This window comes from Tenrec ecaudatus, unplaced genomic scaffold (assembly GCF_050624435.1).
Source record: "Tenrec ecaudatus isolate mTenEca1 unplaced genomic scaffold, mTenEca1.hap1 Scaffold_368, whole genome shotgun sequence".
Classification (NCBI taxonomy): domain Eukaryota; kingdom Metazoa; phylum Chordata; class Mammalia; order Afrosoricida; family Tenrecidae; genus Tenrec; species Tenrec ecaudatus.
In genome coordinates, this window is record NW_027459118.1 from 152737 (window position 1) to 166390 (window position 13654).

The 13654-nt window shown below is 41.4% G+C and overlaps 1 pseudogene; it reads right to left on the minus strand.

Moving 5' to 3' along the window:
- Nucleotides 1-10647: 10647 nt before the first annotated feature.
- LOC142436498 (dicarboxylate carrier SLC25A8 pseudogene) lies at nucleotides 10648-11576 on the minus strand (annotated as a pseudogene).
- Nucleotides 11577-13654: the final 2078 nt, after the last annotated feature.

The window sequence follows — 13654 nt, forward strand, 5'->3', positions numbered from 1 at the left end:
TAAATTGATCTTAGAGGGAGTACAGGCACGGAATTTCCTAGAAGTAAGGATACGGATGGTAGCACTTCACCTCACACACGTTGGTCATGCTATGAGGAGAGGGCAGTACCTGGATAAAAAGACTACATGCTCAGTAAAGTCGAGGGTCAGTGAAAAATGGGGACCTCCCTAATGACATGGATTGATGCAACAGATGTAGCCATGAGACCAAGCATAACCAGTGTGATGATGGCGCAGCATCAGACCGTGCTCTGTTCTGCAGAAGGTTGGTATCAGTTGGAACAGATTCAAAGGTACCTGAAATAAGCAAAAATGTGTCAAAACACACAACAGTATTCTACACAGGCCCTGTTAGAATGATAGTTTGGGGAAGGGGGTTGGAAATGAATATGTAATGTCATGTTGAAAAACACACTGCACCAAGGGCTCAAGTAGAAAGAAAATATTTTGAAAATAATGACAGCAACATATATACAAATGTGCTTGACATAATAGATGGATGTATGGATTGTGATAAGAGCTGTAAGAGCTCAAAATAAAATGATATTTTTTAAAAAAGAAGAACCAACTAATAAAATTTTTTTTAAAAAGAAATGTACTCATCAAAAGGAAATGTGTTCCAAGTTTCCAACCCAATTACTGCTGAGAAACAAAGGCAGGGGCTGGATGACAATGAAATGGGGAAGCTTTACTTGGAAAGTGGAAGGAATGATCCAAAAGGAGAATCCTCAAGATAAGATCCTGAAAAAAAAGGAATATAAAAAGAGAAGGAGAATTTTTTTAATTTATACTTTTAGGCATAAGGATCAGTAAGTAAATTTAGGGATTAATGGATATGTACCAGTTTCACAGGAACAATCATGGATATGCACAGGGTGGGGTTGTGATTATTGAAAAGACATGGCTTTTTGTACTTCTTGCTTCTAAATGTCTTTCCATTTCATCTGATGTCTTTCAAGCACATTTTGGATCCTTGGCCAAAGTCCTGTTTCATGGTGACCTGGAGGTTGGGAATGTCTTTCCTCTGCATGTGTGCCCAGCAGGTTTAGTCCTAAATGATAGTAGGACCCATTCTCAGAGGAAATGGGTCAACAAAGAGAGGGTATCAGGAAGTACAATGCAGAATAAGTATTGGCAATACATAAGGTATGTATATTTCATAATCTTGTGTCAATATGTCATCTCCCAGGGGAGATTCCTTGGGGAAGTGTGAAATTTGCAGTGTTACACAGGGCCAAGGAGTTTAGGCACTGGTCTCACACAGAATGTCCAATGACTTCATTGTTCTTATTCTGGAATCTGATTCTTCTTGGTTCCTTTATTGGTAATAAATTATTGGTAATAATTATTGGTGATAAATATTGGTAAAATTTCACCAAAGATTATTTACAACATTAATAAAAATAAAATTTCCTTAAGATGGTAAATCTATTGTCATATATTGTTGCTTATTTTCCTTTCCTCCCTTCCTCTCTCCCTCCTTCCCTCCCTCCTTCCCTCCCTCCTTCCCTCCCTCTCATCCTTCTTTCCTTCCTTCCTTTCAGGATGTAGCAGTGATTGATAGACAGCCTTGAGAAAGAATGTGCATACCATTTCCTCTTCCATCATTCCTGTCAAAGAGAAAACTGGGGTTTCTGTTAAAAATTAAAGAGTTTATTTGAGTAACAAAACAATCCAGGGAGTGGCAGTAGTATCTCTAAGGATCCAAAGTACTGATGTGAAAGGAAATTTTCAGAGAGTATACATACAGAGGGATCCGGGAAGTTACAAGAAAATTCTGATTGCTTGGCAATTTATAAAGTTTGAGTAATTTCACAATTATATATATATATATATATATATATATATATATATATATATATATATATATATATAAGTGTGTATATATATTATATATAAAGAGGTGTGCTCATAGGCTTCTTGAAGTATGACAACTTTGGAAAGTAATTACAAAAACACTACACATCATCAACAACAAAAATGAGGTCTGACCTATATCTTTGGCAGAAAGCATCTCCTTATGCTGACCACATAGTTCTTTTGAGCTCCTTCGCAGAATTCAAAAGAAACTCACAAACAATTAGTGGCAGATCAATTAAACACAATCACATGTGGGACTACAGGAGCAGGGAAAGGACCCTGACTGGGAGAGGTACACTACTGCCAAACTGAATAGCTTACAAAATTGGGGCAGAAATCTCTGATGTCCAAGTATGACTTAAGAGCATAGGACTCTAGCTCCCCAATATCCATCTAGGACATAACCAGGGAGTGTGTTCTTAACTGTGTCTCCCTGCACTGGCCAGGGTGCTCTCAGCAACCTCGCTCTGTCTGACACTCCTTACATTGCTTTACATTGCAAGTCAGGGACCAGAAATAACTCAGTAGAGGCTGACTATGTGGAGATAGAAGCTGAGTTTAGCTGAGTCTGAACTTAAAGTGTCAAACTGCTATTATTTTATGGTAGAAATATAAACTAGTTAGGGGAATTTTATACTTTGTTTAGCTGTAACTTTGCAAGAACTTCTCCATAGCCCTGACCCAGGTTAACCCCCTCTATCTTGTCTCACTGATTCTCCTGTGACTGTGTGTAGGCATGAGTTGTCATGGGTGCTAGCTAAGTCAAAGGCCTAATTTTTTCCTTAGTGTCATTTCTGTCCCTACTTGTTAAGATCTGGCACCTGTATACATGGCCGGTCTCATCGATATTTAGGGCCCTAGCACTGAAAGCCCTGAAAAAAAGATCTTAGTTAAAGCAAATTGTTTTCACCGTTTGTAGCTGTCATTCCAAGATTTGTGTCTGTGTGAAAAATTGTTTCACTCAGTCTGTGTACATGTGTGTATATGTGTTAGGCCAGGGTGACTAGAAAAAAAATGTAATGACACTCCTATAGGTATAAGAAAGAGCTTTATATCAAGGAGTGATTGGATATCAAACAAACATCCCAGTCCAGATCAAGTCCATTAGTCCAGTACTAGTCCAGGAATCCCTCGTCAAACTCACACAGCCACAAGCAACGATGCAGAGTGCAGGAAGCACAGCCTTGTGGGTGAAGAGTTCTGTGGTGGACGCATCTCCAGGGCTTTGGCAGGTCTCCCAGTGGCCCCTCAACAAGAAGGTGAAAACAGAGAGAGGAAGTTCCCAGGATGATCCTTGTGATAAGGCCACACCCACTAGGAGCTATCATCAGGCTTCCAAAATCCACCTCTTCATTTCTATATCTTCAATTTGACATGACATTGTGTGTGTGTGTGTGTGTGTGTGTGTAATCACTTCTAGTCAGTTGGCCACACAGCTGTGTTAAATATTACATGGCAAAGGTGAGTGAGTGCTTCCAGTGCCTCATCTGCTTGTTGAAGCATTTCAGTAGGCATTCCACTGCTCCCTGGACCTACTTTTTCACTGATGCTCTTAGTGCACCTTTACCTTTTTCTTGAGTGATCCTGGTTTTTGCTCAGATGGTTCCTCTTGAAGCAGTGTGGGAAACAGCTACCTGTCTTTTGCCCTTTGTTCTGTATCCTTGAACAGCGTTCTGCCATTTGTTTCAAAGTTCACTGTAAAGGTGAACTCTCATGTATTTTAGCCTAAAGACCTTTATTATAGACATTTAGAGTCTTTACCACTGGGAATGTTAACATTTTTTTAAAAACTACCAAAAGTCCCATGGAAGTTTATTTCCAATAATTTTGATAAAGCTGCCTCTGAAAGCTCACCCTGGCTAAGAAGGTTCTGGAGTCCCCTGGTGGAGAAGCTGCATTTAAAGATGCCAGGTATTTGTATATGAGTGTCACTGTGAATGGTATACAATATGGGAACAGGGAACAGCTTGCTAAACTCATGGATCACAACTCCACAGGAAGGTTTCCCCAAGAGCTGGTTCCTGAAGCAAGTGGGATGCAGGCAAGGGAAAGACCAAGAAGGTTTCCAGGGCTCTCAATATTATGACACACATAATTTAATCTTTGACTCAAGGAGTGGATGCTGGGTTTGAACCCATAACCTGTGGTTAGTAACTTAATACTTAGTCCACTGCACCATGCAGCCTTTTTATAAACATCTGCTTCAGGGAACCTGTATTACAGGGTAGTGTGATGTCACTTTGAGGATCAATTGCCTCAAATGCCTGTGATATCTGTACAATGGGTAGGGACGACTGCTGAAAAGTCGATGACCAAAATTATGGTTTGGGGGAAGATATTGAAAGTATCAGTGACTGCAAGTAAGGAAACCTTACTTTATCGACTCGGCATCCCTGATATTCTCCTTCAGTCTTATTTTTGTTCCCCAAATGCAAAGGGTATTTAAAAGAACGTGATTGGAGTTCTCAAAAAATGTTCGAAAAGGAAAACACTGACTTGAACATTAAATTACATTAAAATACACTGTCAGGAAATAGCTTTTTTTTTAAGATTTCTGTTTTTTATCAGTAATAAATCTGGTGTACATGTACAAGGGACCCTCAAAGTGGCAGGTATACTTATATTTCTTTTTACATATATACTCATACTTTGAATATATTGAGCATATATTCAAATAACATATTACAAATATATTGAAATATTTTAAAAACATTTTATTAGGGACTCATACAACTCTTATCAAAATCCATACACACATCAATTGTGTAAAGCACATCTGTACATTCGTTGCCCTCATCATTTTCAATGCATTTGCTCTCCACTTAAGCCCTTTGCATCAGGTCCTTTTTTCCCCCTTCCTCCCCGCTTCCCCCTCTCCCCTCCTTCGTGAGCCATTGATAATTTATAAATTATTATTTTGTCATATCTTGCCCTGTCCTATGTCTCCCTTCACCTCGTTTTCTGTTGTCATCCCCCAGGGAGGAGGTCACATGTAGATCTTTGTAATCGGTTCCCTCTTTCCAACCCACTCACCCTCAATCCTCCCAGTATCGCCCCTCACATCCCTGGTCCTGAAGGTTTCAACTGCCCTTGATTCCCTGTGCCGCCAGCTCCTATCTGCACCAGTGTTCATACTCTGCTCTATCCAGACTTGCAAGGTAGAATTCAGATCATAATAGTTGGGGGGGAGGAAGCATTTAGGAACTGGAGGAAAGCTGTATTCTTCATCGGTGCTACATCCCACCCTGATGGACTCATCTCCTCCCCTAGACCCCTCTGCAAGGGGATCTCCAGTGTTCGACAAATGGGCTTTGGGTCTCCACTCTGCACTTCCCCCTTCATTCACTATGGTATGATTTTTTTCCCCTGATGATGCCTTATACCTGATCCCTTCGACACCTCGTGATCGCACAGGCTGGTGTGCTTCTTCCATGTTGGCTTTGTTGCTTGTGAGCTAGATGGCCACGTGTTTACCTTCAAGCTTTTAAGACCCCAGACACTATCTCTTTTGATAGCTGGGCACCATCAGCTTTCTTCACCACATTTGCTTATGCACCCATTTGTCCTCAGCGATCATATCATGAAATATTTTTATTTTATATAATGATATTTGTATTTATTTATTCACTTTAACATATATTTACTTATATTGATATTCACAGTAATTTTCATATTCATATTTATGTTCACATATATGTTTAGATTCATATGTGTATTTAGATTTAGATTCATATTTACATTGACATGCATATTCATATTCACACTCAAATTGTTATTCATGTTTATATTTTCAATTATATTTACAGTAATATTCATGTTCTTATTTGTATTGATATTAATATCTGTACTTCCATACATATTCACATGTATATGTGTATTCATACTTAGGGCATGTTTGAGTCAAATTAATCTAGCAACCAATGATTACTGTTTTCCAGTGCAGTCATAGAGGTCTACCATTTTTACAGTTTGAACATTTTTTATAGCATATGATCTATTTCTTCTTTTTTAATTTTCAGTTGACATCTTGGACATCAGACTTTTTAAACTTAGATAGATAGTGTTCAGGGCCCAGGCCCAATCCCAACTACATGGAAAGCCACTGCTCCCCCCAGAAGAATTTACTTCAGAAGATAGCACAGAAGCTACAGGTCAGAGAGAGGGATATGTCTGATCAAAGCACATGGGAGCAATGAAGGGTGAGGAAGAGGGAGTGGAGCACATCCTGACCCACCAAGCCTTGAGGACTGATATCCTTGCTCAGAGTAGTCAATGCACAGAGAGAACCATATGGCCGGCCCCACTAGGAGACATGAAAACCCTCATGAACCCAAAGCCCTACAGGGGACAGCACTGGAGATACAGTGTGGGAGTGGCACCCGATCTGACCCCACCACAACAAGGCAAAACACTAAGGCCGGGCAATAGAACAGCAAGAGTACAGAGCAAGGAAGTCCCAAAGGAGTACCAAAAATAGACTTTGGGGCCAGGCCGTGGCACCCCATCAAACTCCACTGGAAAACACTCCTAAACGTCATCAAACAGACCTTGAACTATTATGTCTTTGTTTTGTTTTTGCTGCTGTTTTGTTTTCTTTTGTCACTTTGTCTTGCTCTGTCTTATTTTGTGTGCGTATTATTATCTCTGCAGGTCTATCTAGGTAAGATAGGCTAGATAAACAATCTGGAGGAGAAAACAACGTGACCGATGGTCCTGGGGGAGGGGGGGTCAAAGGAGAGGGGGAGGTTGGGGAAAGGAAATGGTGTTAATAAACCTGGGGACAAGGGTACAAGAAGGGATCCAAAATCAGTGGCAAGAAGCATGTGAGACACCTGATAGGGATTGATCAAGGACAATGTAACTGAGTAGGATTACTGAATCCTAAATGGAGGCTGAGCATGATAGTGGGACAAGAGGAAAGTAAAAGGAAATAATGGAAAGAACTAGGAGGCAAAGGACATTTATAGAGGTCACAATGCAGGCATGTACATATGTAAATATATTTATATATGATGATGGGGGAATAAATCTATGTCCATATATTTATAAGTTTATATTAAGGTAGCCAATTGACATTGAACCTCCACTCAAGTACTCCCTCAGTGCAAGAACACTTTGTTCTATTAAACTAGCATTCCATAATGCTCACCTTCCTAATACTATCACTGAAGACATATGGGTTCATAATCTAATGTGGTGAAGAAAGCTGATGGCGCCCAGCTATCAAAAGATATAGCGTCTGGTTTCTTAAAGGCTTGAAAGTAAACAAGCAGTCATCTAGCTCAGAAGCAACAAAGCCCACATGGAAGAAGCCCACTAGACTGTGTGATCACGAGGTGTCAAAGGATCAGGGACCAGGCATCAAAGAACAAAAATTCATATCACTGTGAATGAGGGGAAGTACAGATTTGGGAGCCAAAGCCCATCTCTAGGCAACTGGACATGCCCCTACAGAAGGGTCTTGGGGAGAAAAAGAGTGCAGGGTGCAGTGTAGCAAATATGGAACACAAAACTTTCCTCTAGTTCTTAAATGCTTCCTCCCCCCACCACTATCATGATCCCAATTCTACCTTACAAATCCATCCCGACCAGATAATGTACACTGGTACAGACAGGAACTGGAAACGCATGGAATCCAGTTCAGAAGATCCCTTCAGGAACAGTGGAGTGAGTGGCGATACTGGGAGGGTTGAGGGAATTTGGGGATGTAAAGGGGGAACCGATTTCAAGGATCTATATATAACCTCCTCCCTAGGGGATGAACAAGAGAAAAGTGGGTGAAGGGCAACATCAGACAGTGTGAGATATGACAAAATAATAATAATTTATAAATTATCAAGGGTTCATGAGTGAGGCAGAAGTGGGAGGGAGGGGAAAATGAGAAGGTGATACTAAGGGCTCAAGTAGAAAACAAATGTTTTGAGAATGATGATGGCAACAAATGTACAAATGTGCTTGACACAATGGATGGATGGATGTATGGTTTGTGACAAGAGTTGTACGAGCCCCACCCCACAACCGCAAATGATTTTTTAAAAATAAAGATAGGTAGTGTTTTTCTAGAAATATGTCCACTTATTATAAATTTTCAAATTCACTGTTGTGATCTTCATAGTTTTGGTTCTGTTGTGATATTGGCCTTTTCATTTCTTATTCTTTATATTTGCTTTTCTTATTCCTTTTAGTTTAATAAATTTACCAGTAGTTTGTCAAACTTTGTTAATATTTTTAAAGAATTAACTTGTCTTATTGATTATTTCCCTGTTTCCTTTTCATTTATTTCTTCTTTTTTTTTTTGCTGCAAAAGATCTCTTTATTGTTTTTTTTTTAACAATTTATTGGGGCTCATACAATTCTTGTCACAGTTCATAGATATACATACATCAATTGTATAAAGCACATCTGTACAGTCTTTGCCTTAATCATTTTTTTCTCCTCTTTTCTTTTTTTACATTTTATTAGGGACTCATACAACTCTTATCACCATCCATACATATACATACATCAATTGTATAAAGCACATCCATACATTCCCTGCCCCAATCATTCTCAAGGCATTTGCTCTCCATTAAGCCCCTTGCATCAGGTCCTCTTTTTTTTCCCCCTCCCTCCCCTTTCCCCCCTCCCTCATGTGCCCTTGGTAATTTATACATCGTTATTTTGTCATATCTTGTCCTATCCAGAGTCTCCCTTCCCCCCTTCTCTGCTGTCCCTCTCCCAGGGAAGAGGTCACATGTGGATCCTTGTAATCAGTTCCCCCTTTCCAACCCACTCACCCTCCACTCTCCCAGCATCATCCCTCACACCCTTGGTCCTGAAGGTATCATCCACCCTGGATTCCCTATACCTCCAGCCCTCATATGTACCAGTGTACAGCCTCTGTCCTATCCAGCCCTGCAAGGTAGAATTCGGATCATGGTAGTTGGGGGGAGGATGCATCCAGGATATGGGGGAAAGCTGTGCTCTTCATTGGTACTACCTCGCACACTAATTAACCCATCTCCTCTCCTAAACCCCTCTATGAGGGGATCTCCATTGGCCGACACTTGGGCCTTGGGTCTCCACTCTGCATTTCCCCTTTCATTTAATATGGTATATATATACATATATACATATACATATATACATATACACAGATATACACATACATACACACACTTACATCTTTTTTTTTTTTTTGCATGATGCCTTATACCTGGTCCCTTTGGCACCTCGTGATCGCACTGGCCGTTGTGCTTCTTCCATGTGGGCTTTTTTGCTTCTGAGCTAGATGGCCGCTTGTTCACCTTCAAGCCTTTAAGACCCCAGACACTATCTCTTTTGATAGCCGGGCACCATCAGCTTTCTTCACCACATTTGCTTATGCACCCATTTGTCTTCAGCGATCCTATCATGGAGGTGTGCAGTCAATGATATGATTTTTTGTTCTTTGATGCCTGGTAACTGATCCCTTTGGGACCACTTGATCACATAGGCTGGTGTGTTCTTCCATGTGGACTTTGTTGCTTCTGAGCTAGATGGCCGCTTGTTTATCTTCACCTTTTCATTTATTTCTGCTCTATTCTTTAATATTTATTGTCTTCTGGTGACTGATGTTTTACTTAGCTCTTTTTTGTTCTAATTGTTGAAGGTTTGTGTTACCATGCTGACTTTTGCTTTATTTTTTGATATCTTCATATATTGTTCATAACGTGTGTTCTTAGTATTGCTTCTGAAGTATACTAAAGCTTTTGGTATGCTTATTTTTGTTTTTGTGAGGAATTTAAAATCTTAATCCCTACCATTTCCAAGTAATTTAATGCACAGAATTGCTCATTTTCCATGTTAGATTTTATTCTTTTATCTTCCTATTGTTCATATATAATTTAATAATGCGGTGAAGTAAAATTTATTTGTAATATCACAATTTTAAAAAATGTATTAAAGCTAGCATTGTAGCCTAACGTATGGTTTATTCTGAAGAATGGTACATATGAACATGAGAAGAAGGTACATTGACGTTTTCCCAGATAGTATGTTTCCTACATGTCTAAGAGGTCAGTAATTGTGGTATTTAGTTCTTCTGTTACTGTATTGATTTATTATCCAGTTGATATTTAGTGTTGTTCTGTCAAACCCAGTGTGGATGTATTTAACTCTATTACTGTAAAATTATGTAGTTCTATCTTTAAGTCTATAAGAGCTTGATTAATATATTTTGAGGGTCTGCCACTAAATTAATATATACTTATTACTATTTTTCATCTTGCTCTTTTGTTCCTTTTATCATATAATGCCCTTATTTGTCTCTCATTAAAGATTTGGTCCTATTTTATTATTAATTTGTATAGCCAGTAACACATTTTAAAATTGTAATTGATTAATATTGCTACCCTTGCTTTTTTAATTTCCATTTTCTTGATATATTTTCTTCTACCTTTGATTTTTAGATTATATTTGTCTTTATGTCTTAATTGTGTTTCTTTTTTTTTTCACAGTTGAGCTTGCTTTATGGGTGGCATGCTGGCTGGGTTGTGGGGGCAGGGCAAAGACTCAGACTGAGCTTATCAAGGGACTGGGGCATGGCGTCCTAGCTGGTGCCAGGATGGGATCAACTCCTTCAGGACGGAGGGGCTATGAGAAGAGGCGGCAGAGAGAGCGAGGAGAGGTGGGGAAGGAGGGAGGGGTGACAAGGGGATGGGGTAAGAAGAGAGACAAAGGGAAGGCAAGGAGGAGACAAAAAGCAGGGCCTGGCTGGGGCTGATGTACAAACCAGAGGTGCTCCGTCCGGTCAGCAGCAGGAGAGGCTCAAAGGGGAGCCTCCTGGGAAGTGTAGGCAGCCATGAGGGCCCGCTTCAGCTGCTCGTAGGTGACGAACATCACCACGTTCCAGGAACCCAGGCGGAGAAAGGAGGGCATGACCCCTTTGTAGAAGGCCCGGGGCCCCTCCTTCTGGAGCATGGTAAGGGCGCAGTTGCCAGCGCTGCTGTACTGGCCCAGGGCAGAGTTCATATATCTTGTCTTGACCACGTTGACGGGGAGGCGATAACGATGGTGCAGAAGCCGGCCCCGAAGGCGGAAATGAAATGGCAAGGGAGGTCATCCGTCATGAGGTTGGCCTTCAGGAGGGAATCTTTGATGAGGTCATAGGTCACCAGTTCAGCACAGTTGACAATGGCATTCCAAGCCACATTGGGTGAGGTCCCTTTCCAGAGTCCCTGAAACCCTTCCTCCCGAGCAATGATCTTGTAGGCATCCACAGTGCTCTGGTATCTTGGGCTACCTCCAGCCGGGGCCTGACCTTGGAACCAGACCTTCACCACATCTGTGGGCTGGGTCACCACCACAGCCAGGGCACCAGTGGTGCTGCCTGCCAGGAGGCGGCTACCGATGCCGGCATGCTCAGAGCCCTTGGTGTAGAACTGCTTGACGGAGTCATAAAGGCTGATGGGAACAGAGGCAAAGCTCATGTGGCGCTGGAGGCCGGCGACCAGCCTGTTGTAGAGGTTGCGGGGGCCCTCTGTGCGCACCATGGTCAGGGTGGTGCCCAGCACGCCGCGGTACTGAGCGCTGGCTATGGCCCGCAATGGCCCTTGGCTTTCTCCTTGGATCTGCAGCCGGACTTTAGCGGTATCCAGGGGGAAGGTGATGAGATCCGCGATGCAGGCGGCTGTGCCAGCCCCCAGGAACTTCACCGTGGCGGTCGGGGGCACATCGGTAGCCTTGGACCCAACCATGATGCTGACTTCCTGCTACCTCCCAGTAATGAAGACGGGTGGAGAAGGGGAGGGCACCTTCAATCAGCAACGAGATGAGATAGAGGAACTCTGCCGGAATCCGGACTTGTAAGGTCTCAAGATGAGGCCTCCGAAGATCAAGCTTCTCTAAAGACGTCCCATTCTTCAAAGCCAACAGTGGCGATCAGGATCTGATCTCTTTGGTTTTCCATAGAAAATAGCTGAGATATGGAACACCTATTGGTCATACTATGTATCCGGGCTGCGGGGAGAACACGAGATGCAGATGGCAGTGCGGTCGGCGGGGACACAATCGGAGATGAAGCCGTCGCGGTGCAGCAGATTTATGGATCAAGCAGATTTATGCTTTTCACTGCCTCTTGAGAGGTGCATTGAGTCCTTTTACATTCCATGTCATTATTGATGTGTATGCATTTATTGCTGTCATAATGCATTGCATTTCTGGTTTTTTTTCCCCCTTTGTGGAGTTATTGAGTTTTTCCCCTCAAATTTTGTGCCCTGAGTTCATTTTTTTAAGTTTCTGTTAATTTTTTTCATTATTATTTTGTAAGACTCCATGCTTTGTTCTTGTTTTTCTTATGGATTAGCTTTATCTTTTCTTCTTCTTCATCCTTTCCATATTACTTGAGAATTTTGTTAATAATTATATGATTCCAGACAATAATATTGGCATAGAACATATTTTCTAGATCATTCTAAGGGAAATTTATTGAATAAATATGCATTTTTGAGTATTTATTAGGATGAAAAGATTCAAGATACATCAGAGGGTGTGAAGAAAATTTCCACTCAGCATGAGAATATTTTTTTTGCATTAACTATTTCTAACTTTGACAACAAATGGCCCTAGTTAGTTTCCTGGAGTGTAAACTGAGATCTCATCTATACTTATTATTCTGAAGTCTGCCTTTGGATCTCTAGTGACAGACAGACAAAGCCCATTCCAATGAAGAGAAGGCAAGTGCCAATGCAGGAAGTTTCCCAAGAGTCACTGTGCACGGTATCCCTAGAAAGGTGCTGACAAGGTGGGGAAACCACAGCTTCTGAGAGGAAATCATCACGACTTCATTGCCTGGCATCTGCTGAAAATGGCCTAAAGAACATTTTGAGAAATTAGTTTGCAATTTCCTCCCCTTGTGACATATTTACTATCCTTTGGAATCAAAGCTGTCCTTCCAATGAGTGCTCCCTTTATTGTGACTCCAATGAGTGATCTTACTAATGACTCTGCCCACCGGACAGGTCATTCCAGTTCACCTGTTCCCAGTGTCAGGAGTCTCTCTGTTTGGAACCCTTGTTTCTGCATACAGGGAGACAATGGGTAGCAAGCATCACGAAGGACATGTCACAAATTTAGCCCCAGAAGTCACCACAATTGTTTTCTCAGATATAGAGATCATTAGTCATTCACTGCACGATTCACTGACAACAGTGCACAGGGAGCAAAACAGAAGGAAACCTTCACAGACCTGACCCTGGGCGATAGTAGGTCACTGAGTACATTTGAAATCATGCATTGCATGCATGAATCTGGCATGCCTGTATTTTATTGTCAAAGGTTTTGAGTCATGGATAGGGTGAGAATTACCATGATAACCTGTTTTTCAAGAAGGAAACTGGTTTCTAAAGGAAGGCAATGAAATATTAGAGTAACTTTAATATTTGTACTGTGAACAGACAATGCTAGTTCCTCCTTTCAAGTTGGCAGTGAGGAGAAAATTTAGAGAGTAATAAATTCTACATTACAAATCTGACTAGATGAGAGGATGTGCATAGGCACAGATAGCAACTGGAAACACAGGGAATTCAGGACAGATGACACCTTCTGGACCAGTGGTGAGAGTGGTGATTCCTGAAGGGTGGAGAGAATGTGGGGTAGAAAGGGGGAACTGATTACAAGAATCTAGGTATAGCCTCCTCCCTGGGGGATTGACAGCAGAGAAAATGGTGGGGAGAGATGTCAGACAGTGTAATGTATGACAAAATAATAACAATAATTTATGAATGATGAAGGGTTAATGAGGTAGGGAGAGTGGGGAGGGAGGGGAAAATGAACA